Genomic DNA, 11116 nt, shown 5'->3' on the forward strand with positions numbered 1-11116 from the left:
GAGATGCAGCTTGCCTTTATCGGCGAATGCCAGCGCTGCAGGTGAACGCCTCGGCTGCTTTTCACCTTAAGAAAGATTTGTGCAACGCCTTCCTAACAAGAAATTTAGCCAGGACACGAGGAGCGGGCGCCTCACCCTCCCCGACCATGAGCAGGCACGTGGGTTTCCATTTCAGCTGAAATGCGCTATTACATTTTTTCCGGTTTTCTCACGTCCCCGTAGCTCTGAGGCAATGCTTTGTCTCTCCCTTGGCGCTACTTCAGTTAATCTCGGTAGGTCACGCTAAGCAGTTTTCTGAGTTTTGCTACCCCTCATTTGTCTCCAAACCCTAGACGAGGGTTGGGAGCGCTCAGCAGCACGGATGCTGCGTACCAGTCCCGCTCCCTGGAAGACACTTGCCTCCTGGTCAGAGACTGACTGTCTTACTCGCGCATTCCTGTACACCACCCAGAATGAGTTCGCTACCCCCCGCCACCATCTCTGGGTTTTAGCATTAGTGCCTTCCAGCTATTCATGGGATACCGCAAGGGTCCGTGCTGTGCTGCCCTGTTAGACGTGCAATGAAGAATGCAGAACACCGTCGTGTACAACTGAAACTAGGCGGGGGAGTTGCTGAAAACACTCCTTGAGGACAAATAAGCCATGAAACAAAACAACTGGTGACAAAAATACAGACGGGAACTATCAAAATGAAAGATGAGTCAAATATTTAGAGGCACAAACCAATAATAATCTGAAGCAAAGAGTCCGTGACAAGAAAAAAAGTTCAGAAGAAACAAATGCGAGAAACCCCGACAGAAATCACAGTAAGATTGCGGAAGTGCTGGCAATGCAATGCGGTAGCCCTATAGCCCAACTTCCCAGGCTTCCAGCAACGTGTTCGGTTTGTTCAGGATACAGACAACATCTGTGTGCTTATTTGCCTTGCCGAGCCTGATGGGAGCTTTGTGCATTACAATCATACAGGTAGCAGCATCAAAAATGAATCTAGAAATTCAAGGAAGAGGAGAGAAGCAGAGGGCATAGGGTTTGACTCGTAAGGAAAGTCTATGGGAAAGGCTACCCAGACCTTGACCATACAACGTATTGTCAACACAAGGAGGTGAGCACAAGAACTGTACGTACTTGATGTTTTGCCGATAGATGTTTAGAAAGAGGTCCCCTTCAGAAAGGAGGAGGGTATGCGCCCCTGCCCAAGATCAGGCCTCGGTCACCGTCACTAACTCGTTTTCTTTGCGCCCTTTCCATGACCAGAAAAAGGACAACTCAACAGGCAACTCAAGTCTTCCCCAGCAAAGTGGGCAAATTCCTCCCCTGAGTCTAGAACCCAGCCCTCCAGGTTCAGTGCATTCAAAGGAGCATTTAACGCATCGGACCCCCAGGGTGCCAGAGACGTGGAAAGATACAATGCTGGAGGCCAGCCAACGATATGATGAGGTATTTTGGATGATGTAATAAGAGGCGATACTACAATCAAGATCCTGGATACAACAGAATCCATCTGAAAGGGATTGCAGGATTGATCCTCAAATGCTTATGCTGGTTTTCTAGCACTAAGTCTTTGGCTTCCAAAATTGGTCTTGAAAAACTAAGTGAAATCAAGCTCATGTGCTACTTTTGTGTTTTACTTCTGTGATCTTTTCTTGATTTGCAGAGCTAACAAATTCTCTTCCTCCGACCATCAGGCTAATAATGTAAGTTGGAATATAGGATTCAGGGATAACTTTAGACATTTTCTGGCTGCGGGACAGTTTAATCTTCTAGAATATTGCAAGTTTAACTTTTTTTTATTTTAGTTTTAGCTTTACCTTTACATTACAGTTATGACTTCATTGTTAAAAATAGCTCTTAATGGACAAGTCCTTTGTACCCATTATGAACCCACTAGGATCATTCACACAGATGTGCTTCCAAGATCAAAGCCTGTTAGTGGCTTTTTGCCAAGACAATTAAAGACTTAAAATACCAAATACTTTATACTGAAATAAAAAAAAAAAAACAACAAAGCAACACATAGAGCAATTGCTATTAAATTGCTACTAAAAATACGGCACAAGCTTTTGAATTACATTGGTTCCCTTACAGTCTGCAATCACCGCTGACTAGGAGAGGGTCTTCCAAGTCCAGGCCGCCCTTCGAGGTCCCACAGTTATTGAAATGCAAGGACCTGTATGACCGAACATCTTTGGAGCCACGAGTGCCACTAAATCAAATCTTACCTTAATGACTCTACCAAAGTTAAATGGTGCAATCTTCCATTAAATGTCCCATTTGTTCCAATCAATTTATTTCTGGGACAAAAATGTAAGAGGTAGAGCTAAGATCCTGCCATAATAAAAAATCTTAAGCGAAAAAAGTAAAATTACAAAAACACAGGAAACAATACTTCACATTTATAAGGTACTTTCCATCTCTACCACATTCCTGTATCTTTAACACCGCAAAGTTTAGAGAGATTAATCACATGTGACTTTTGACAGGCGTCCAAAGGACATATAGAGCAAATACCATAGTGAGTTGGGACCTCTCTTTTGCCAGAAGGTGACCACACACAAAATCACACGAGAGAGAAACTGGCCCAAAGCATATTAGGAAGTACATCTCTAGCCATCGCTTTTCCTTTTCAGCCGTTTAACAAATCACAATTTCTATCTCTGTGAGGTCTCCAGAATCAATCATCTGGGAACTCATCTACTTGCTGCTTATTACATTATTTTTTCCTGACTGCCATAGGCTGTTTTGAAAGCCTCAGCTATTAAAATAGCTATCCTACAGTCAGCCCCAGGCAGGAGGAGGAGTCTTTCCACAGAGAACTCTTTGCAGAGTTGGGCCTAGAGCCCAGATTTTCAAAGGGGCTTAGCTGCCTAAAGACGTAGGTAAGGGCTCAGCGGCGTTTCCACAAGCTTCTAATTTTTGGTGCTACATGTTTATGCTACAGGTTACTGCAAAAGTTTTGAGAAAGCTTTCTTTGGATGCCCAGTTTGCACAGAGATCAAACTCTCTGAAAGTTTCCGTATTTTTTCTCCTCTGTTGTCTCATTTCAATTGGACAGTTACTAGAAAAAAATTTGAAAAAAATGCTAGGACTTAGAGGTATTTTCCAAACACAACTGTAAGAGAAGGACATATGCTACAAATACAACAGAAAGGCTTGACAGAGGAACATCTATGATGTGGATTAGGAAGTCTAATGACACGATCATAGTAATAATTTCTAGCTTTAGAAAGCTAAAAAAACCCCAAACAACCAACCCAAAACAACCCAAGCGACCCCAAAATCAAAACCCCCACCACAGTTACTTTGGCCTTATCTTGCTGCATAGAAGTCCAGTATTGAGCTGCTTCCTTTTTGCTTCACAGAGGCAAGTTTTTTTTAATATTAGTAGCGTTGTTGTTTATACCAGCACAACAGTGGACTCTGACCCCATACGTAACATACAAAGTATAGTAGTGGACAAAAAGCTGATTAAATCATGGTCATCTACCATCAGATATAATCTTTTGAACTCTTGTTTGTACTTGTCTACTTTATTTACAATATAGCATGCAACATAACAGCAACAGACCTGTGGGGAATAAGCTTTGGCCCTGCCTCCAGTTTGTAGGCTATATTTTTCAGTGTGGGTATTGGCGTTGCTTCATGCTATAACTGCAGTTTCCTGTTTTGTTTGGAATACACTTGATGTATTACAAAATTACCCTTAGTAATAAATAATGTGTCGTTTGCTGCTACGGGGGAAAGATGATTAAAAGCGTTCAAAAACACTGCTTACTTCTCAGTACTCCCAACTGCTTTCATAGTTAACTTTCTGGTTTTGTTCTCTTACAAATACTGATAACACAGAAAATTTTCTCATAGAACAGGAAAAGGGCGTTTTACGTTATTTCTAGTGCACAGATGGTGGGGAACATTCTATCTTTGTAAGAAAAGCCTTTTCTATGGTTCGTAAAGATACTCAAAGGTAAAACTTAGTGCGGCACACATAAAAAAAAGTGCGGGGGGTTTGAGATCAGTGAGTAGACAGAGATCTACAACTTGTAACTGCTCATTGCGGTTAGGATTAGGAAGAAAATCGACAGGTATGCAATATTTCACCTTAAGCAAGCCCCACTATAATGTAAATATTTTGAGTGATTTCCAAGCCCCACTGTAGTTCAAGGCTAAACATTCATCCACTTATTAGGAACCAGGAAAGCTGAATTTTGCCACTGTTTCTACATCTGGGAACTCGGAGCTAGGCTTAATTTTTTTTTTTTCCTGCATGACATCTTTTACTTAAGTGCCACCCAGCCTGCTAGATCTGAGATCCCATGCTGTTGTTCAGGCTTTACATGTGCAACCCAAAGCTCCATCTCTGCCGGGAGTCATGGAACCCTCGCATAATTTCTTTGATGACAATATCGCAAGAAAGAAAGGAACACAAACTTAGCAAGGGAATTACCCAGCCACCCGGATTTTAATCTTAAAGCACACAATGACCACAAATAGCTGAGAACAGAAGACCTATACAGTACTCCCCTAAACACCCGCTCCCAGCCACTCTGTACCTACTGGACTCCTCAGCAGCACTGGGTGGGTGGCAATGTCCAGCTTAGGTCCTTCAGACCAACTGTCTCCATTCAGCTGTCCCTCTGTCCTGTGCTTCCTCACCAAGTCCTGCCTGTCTCGGTAAGGAACTGGGCAAGAAAAGCCATAATTCATTGGGTGTGGACCAGCATTTGAAAACCATTGAGAGAACAGTCCCAGATAACTCTCCTGATGGCTCTTCTCTGACATGCTTTTAGTCAGATGACAAAGCCTTCCTTGCATTAGGATGAAGCTTCAGTAGTGGCATCAAGGCTTCCATTAAGTATGTGAGACAAAACTGAGCTGATAATTTGACAGAGAGCACATTTTAGCTTGTCATACTGAAAGTGCAGACTTGTGATATCCTGAAGGAGGGGCCAATATCAGTGCATTAAAATAATTTATTAAAGACTGTTTAAACTGGATTTTTAAGTTTTATTTATAGTCTTTACAATTACCATGTGGTTAAAAGGCTCAAGCCCTCCAAAGCAAATCTGTGGAAAGCCTTTTATTCAAGTCTGCCAAGTTGTCTCTTTCAACCATTAATCCAACCAGCAAGAGGCAGAGTTTCTGCCACGGGATATCTGAACAAGTCTAGGGCAGATTCATCATTAGCCTATCGATAAATTTCCAAGTTCTTCCATTCAAGCCTCTTCCATAACATAATGATCATCTGGCAGTAAGTACAGCTCTACTTGAATCCTTCTATTTGATTGCTTGAGTAATCATCTGGAGGCCCAAAAGATTTCTCTCATCAAAAACACTCCTAACGCCCCCCACCCCCACATGACTACCTCCCACCTCTACAAAATCCATTTTAAAAAAGCCACAGTTCTGAAGCCACATAACTCAGGTCACTTGGAAGGTTTTGCTAATCCACAGTTGAGGGCTGACAATATACCATGCTGGCCTGGTCTAAATTTGTTGTATCAATTCACATGGCATCCCTGATGTTTTTGATAAGTGTAAGTTTGTGTGGTCAGTGTGCAGTGGACCACACATCATCAGCCAAAGTTGTGCTCAGCCTCTCACAACTCTCCATGGACCATTTTGCCACTTCTTGCCCCTTCTCAGTCCTCATGAAAATGCAAGCTCGGAGCTCTGTTTTTTTATTCTCTCTTAGGACTCTCTCTATAGCTGGGCCTTTCCTCAGCCACCGTCACTCAGACTGTATCTCCCATCTCGCATCAAACTTCTGTGATGGCTTTTACCACAGTCACTTCACCTCTCACAGGGTTTCTTGCCTTGTGTTGAACCTCCACATCAAACCCTATCCAAAACTTGCCACTTCTGGCATCTACCGTAATACCATGGCTTTCCTTTACAAAGACCATTCCAGTCTGGCATTTCTCTACCTACATGTCTATGTTTTCATCCACTCCAGTGATGGACATCACCGATACCAGCTCAAACTGGCGTGGTTAGGTTAAGGGCCTCCAAGGAATTGTGTATCCAAGTAGGCACCACATGCAGAAGCAGTGAAACATCACAATGGCTTCAAGCGTACATCCATCCTGGGAGACTGCCTTTCCCCAGGTTTGTAACCTCCTCAAAAGCAAGCAAAGAAAGTTGTATTACTAATAGATACGGATACTTTAATATTAAAAACAATGTCCAGTATGCTATCTTAGGACAATAAGATTAGCAAAAGTAAATTCCTTCTACTAGCTTAATTGTACAAGTGTTTATAGTAAAATCTTCATGGTTCAATTGCTCCTATCAGTGTTCAGAACACAAAGAATGAATTCCAGAGGTTTTTTTGACAGCCTCTTACCATTTCTCTGTTGAGCCTTTTTATTCCCATGAATCCAATCCATTCTACGTCTAGCACCAGAGATGGAATTAGCAGATGCAGCTAAATTTAAACCAAAGTCATTTTTCATAGTCCTATGAGAAGTGAACAAATGCACATGGGCTGAGCATTTGTAATGGTGGTACTTGCTTCACAACTACACCACCAAGCAACACTCTCTAATTCAATTTTAGTAAAAGCTGGTGTTAGTTAATTAAGATGGCAGAGGCACGAGAGATTTAAACAAGTTCCACTGGTAACAGTCTTGTAACATCAGATGAAAAAGTTGACAAATATGAACTAGCTTTATCATTTTATTCTTCTGTTATGTTAGATAACATGCAGTTTCGTAAGTTGGCTATATTGGTTATTGTAAAAAAGGATCTGCATTTCTCAATGTTTACACGCAGAATTATCAGTTAATGCAATTTGAAGACTCAGAAGTCTTGAGAAATTAGAAATTTAAAGTTAAACTAAAGCAATATAAGCACCCAGCTAGTGTCCTTGTGAGACATTCTCAAAATACCATAACATAAAGCATGTATTAGTTTTAAGGATCTCCTAGAAAGAGACATCTGTTTTGGAACAATCACAAAGGGCTATCGCCAAAACTACCCCGTAATAGTTATGAGCTGTAATTTGACATTTTAGATACACATTCTCCTTGCCAAATAAGATCATATTTTTGCTCTTGGCAGAGAAAATAAGCATATATCCAAGATGAGTAATTTAGTACAATGAAATCAAGGCAAGCTGCCCCACAGACTAGGGACTGAATTAGAGTTAGCAAGATAGGTTTTATTGTCCTCTTAAATAAAAGTGTGTGTATTATACAGGGAAAAAATTTAGAAAGAAAAATGGTTTTCTTGTTAATTTTATTTTCCATCTGAGCCCAAGTGCAGGCTTTTATTCCAAGAGCAGATGATTAGAGGTGAGGTGGCTAAAGCAATTTTTGTTGTGAGCTGTGTTCCTTAGAGGTTTCCATCCCTGCAGATACACATCCTAGTCAAGGAACCTTCTGCTCCTCAGCTGTCCCAGTTCACAACCCAGCATATTTATGTTAACTGTCACTGATTTCAAATTACATCACTATATTGGGCTGTAAATGCAGCTGGCCAAGAAGCACAGACAGATCCCAAACGTGCAAGGAGGTGATCCATGGCAGAAGAGGGCAACTGGCAGTAATAGTTGCCTCAGCTGTCACAGATTAATCCACCTGTAATTAGGAATTACAGCTCTATGTCCCTGGGCAGGGAAGTGCATTGTAGCTGGAGTAGTAAATTGCTGTCTCTGTGTCACTGACTATTCTAGCATCATTTAACTGAGCTAAATAACAAAAACATTTAATGTGGTCAAAGGACTTTGTATTACTGAATCTTGCCATCCTCATTTTACTCAGAGTCTAAAATAGTTAATGAAAGAGATGGCTAATTTAAGGGAAAAATAATCTGTTGTCTCCAATCTTAATGCAATGATTCACATTCATATACAGCAGTTTGGGTTATTAGTCAGCCCTCTGCCTTTCTGCTCCCAAATGCAAAGTTGGCAAAGTGAATGCATCTCAGCTGCCCCAATTAACAGCTCTGTATTTTTGTGCAAACCCACCTAACCCAGCTGTAAGGCAAGTTCATGTTATATTATGATAGAGAGATTAGCTAGAGCTTGTCTCTCAGCATTCTTTGAGTTCTCTGCTCTAACTACAGGAAGGAATGACCCAGATTTTAATATTGGCTTCTCTCACGTTCTGGTTTTAAAAATTAGAATAATTTCCTTAGTTTGCTATCAGGCTTTTCTTTAAAGTAAAAGTAATCCGTATAAGCATGGATCTTGAACTTTGACATGGATTTTATATGTTATTTAAGTGCTTATTCAGTTTTCTGAGAACATATACCTTGTAGGGAGCAAACGTATTTGTTAAACAGAGTATTATTTTTAAGATGTCTTATGGTATATTAAAAATGCATCAATATAAGCAAGGGAAGCAGATTACATGATTACATTAAATGATACATTTAAATATTTAAATGTAACTTGTACTGCGATTAAGCTAATGTTTCCCAAATGCTATAATATATGCTAATGCAAATCACTGTAGTTATTCTACAATAGAATCACAGACATTTCAGCTGGAAAAGACTAATTTGGTCATCTTGTGCACTGCTGTCACTGCAAAATTTTATCCGAGTGTATTTACCAATTCAAGCAATGGAAAACAATGAGATGAAAGGGTGAGAAAAGTAAATGCTGTTCCTTAACTCCGGTGTTGCTCATGACTTAAGAGAATGCATGAATTTCTAGAGAGAACTCTACTCTCACAACAGCCAAAAATGATGCATGTCTCATGTCAGGGACTGATGACAAGAACGGAAGAACAGAGAGAAAGTTGTAAGAACATATACTCCTTCTTACAAAAAAAATCCCAAAAGGTAGTCTATTTTCAGGGCATCTGATTCTGTAACAGTAATAAACCCTGTCTAAAAGAATAATGCAAACCATGTAGAATGTGCCACAGTAAGCCACATTTCCTCTTAAGGCAAAACAGAAACCTGAAATCATTGTCCTGGAATGCACCGAAACCTCTTAGCACGAGTTCCTGAAATATTCATGAACATTAAGAAAATAGCAAACTTTTTGGAGAGTGTGCTATTTAGATGTAACTTGCTATGTACATGCCATCCTCTAAGCTCTAAAAATATAAAAGGAAGGCTTTTTGCAGAAAGTGAAAGAGGTAATGGGGACTTGGGAATTTTATCTCCTGGCTGCCACAGACCACAAAACGTTGATTAATTCAGCTCCTCAATTACTCATCCTAACTGGGAAAATTCTTATGTGACAGGATGTTCGCTAGTGGAGATCAGTGAGCAGTTCAGAATTTTAAGATGAGAAGATACACTAAATGTGTAAATTATTAATAAATAGTAGAGAAAACACTGAACTGTAATATACCAGCTGAATTTAGATTTAACATTAACTCTCCAAACTTCTCCTGCATTTTTGTTACTTTTGGAAAGTTCAGAGACAGGCACCTTTTAAACCTCAAATTCTTTTCAGAGACAGGCACCTTTTAAACCTCAAATTCTTATGTTAACCACTGTGGAAAAGGAGGAAGGAGGAAAAAAAGAAAGGAAAAAGAGAAATAAGGAGACGCGAACTTCAGTTGCAGGTATGCAAACATGCAGCTGTCCCTGTCACCACTTCCCATCACTTCTCTGTCTGAGTTTGTTTCTCGTATTATGGGGCTACGTGCCTCTGGTTAGGCAAGTCAGGAGCTCACCCAGTGTGAATTAGTCATATTGAAGGAGGTTTAGGAGCATGGAAACAGCAACTTCCCATTAAGTGCTGGAAATAAGTGCTAAAGAGACCACTGTTGAAATGTTTATGTATTTTGCAAAGACATACATATTTAGAGAATAGCAAAAGATACTGCTTGGCATAGGCAGACAGAAAGCATTTTACCTGACTATTTGGTCCCCAGTTCCAGGCATTTCTGTTGGCAGCAGCATCAGCTCAGGCAGCCTCTCCTCTCCCCAGCCCCGGGCACATGAATTAGCCCCGCTCCATGCTGGTAAAGCCACGCTGTATAGTGAAACCAAGCTAAAAGGCATGCTGTAGAGAAAGACAGAAGGATAGACAGAAAGACAAGACAGAAAGAAAAACAGAAAGACAGGCAGAAAAGAGAGAAAAGAAAGAGAGAAAAGAGAGAAAGAAAGAGAAAGAGAAAGAGAGAAAAAATAGAAAAGAAAGAAAAAGAAGAAAGAAAAGAAAAAAGAAAAAAGAGAAGAGGAGGAGAGGAGAGGAGAGGAGAGGAGAGGAGAGGAGAGGAGAGGAGGGGTGGGGACCCCGCTCCATGCTGGTAAAGCCACGCTGTATAGTGAAACCAAGCTAAAAGGCATGCTGTAGAGAAAGACAGAAGGATAGACAGAAAGACAAGACAGAAAGAAAAACAGAAAGACAGGCAGAAAAGAGAGAAAAGAAAGAGAGAAAAGAGAGAAAAGAAAGAGAGAAAAGAGAGAAAAAAAAGAAAAGACGAAAGAAAAAAAAAGAAAAAAGAAAAAAGGGAAGGGAAGGGAAGGGAAGGGAAGGGAAGGGAAGGGAAGGGAAGGGAAGGGAAGGGAAGGGAAGGAGTAGAGGAAATTGTTTCCAGGTGTGGCCTTAGAGTGTCTCACATTCAAAGGCTGGGTTGCTTAAAGTGTAACTCACACGGGTGCTTTGTCCTGTCTCTGCACAGCACGGCACAGACTGAGGAACTGATCTGGCTGGGAGATAATTTTTTTGTTGGAATAGGGATGTAGATTTTTGTTTTTCCAGCTGGATTGATTTCCTATCCAGTTTGTCAAGTGGCTGTGCAAATTCTTGTACAAGTGTTTCGGTGGGGTGAACTGCATGAGGAATTCATCCATGTTAAAAATAAACAGGATTTTATTTTAGCTAGTTATTTTAGTGCTTCTAACCTAATTCACTGCATGGCTACACAAACAGTTTTACCGATATCACATTATGAGACAAGAAAAAGCAGGAGGGCTGTGTAATCAATCACTGTTATCGAAGGCAATGCCGCTCCAACGCAGCCGCCCTGCGATGCAGCTGAGCACAATGGCAGCAGAGCCACCCTACACGCCAGCTCAGCCAAACTGTCCCACCCTTCAGAGCCCGGGTCTCTCTTGTCCTGCTCACTTTGTGCAGCCGATTTTGTAAATGAAAGCTACTGTGAAGTCCTCCAGTTCTGCTTCCTAAAAGATGTCTTTTGACTCTGGCACT

This window comes from Pygoscelis adeliae, unplaced genomic scaffold (assembly GCF_000699105.1).
Source record: "Pygoscelis adeliae isolate BGI_AS28 unplaced genomic scaffold, ASM69910v1 Scaffold402, whole genome shotgun sequence".
NCBI classification, from domain to species: domain Eukaryota; kingdom Metazoa; phylum Chordata; class Aves; order Sphenisciformes; family Spheniscidae; genus Pygoscelis; species Pygoscelis adeliae.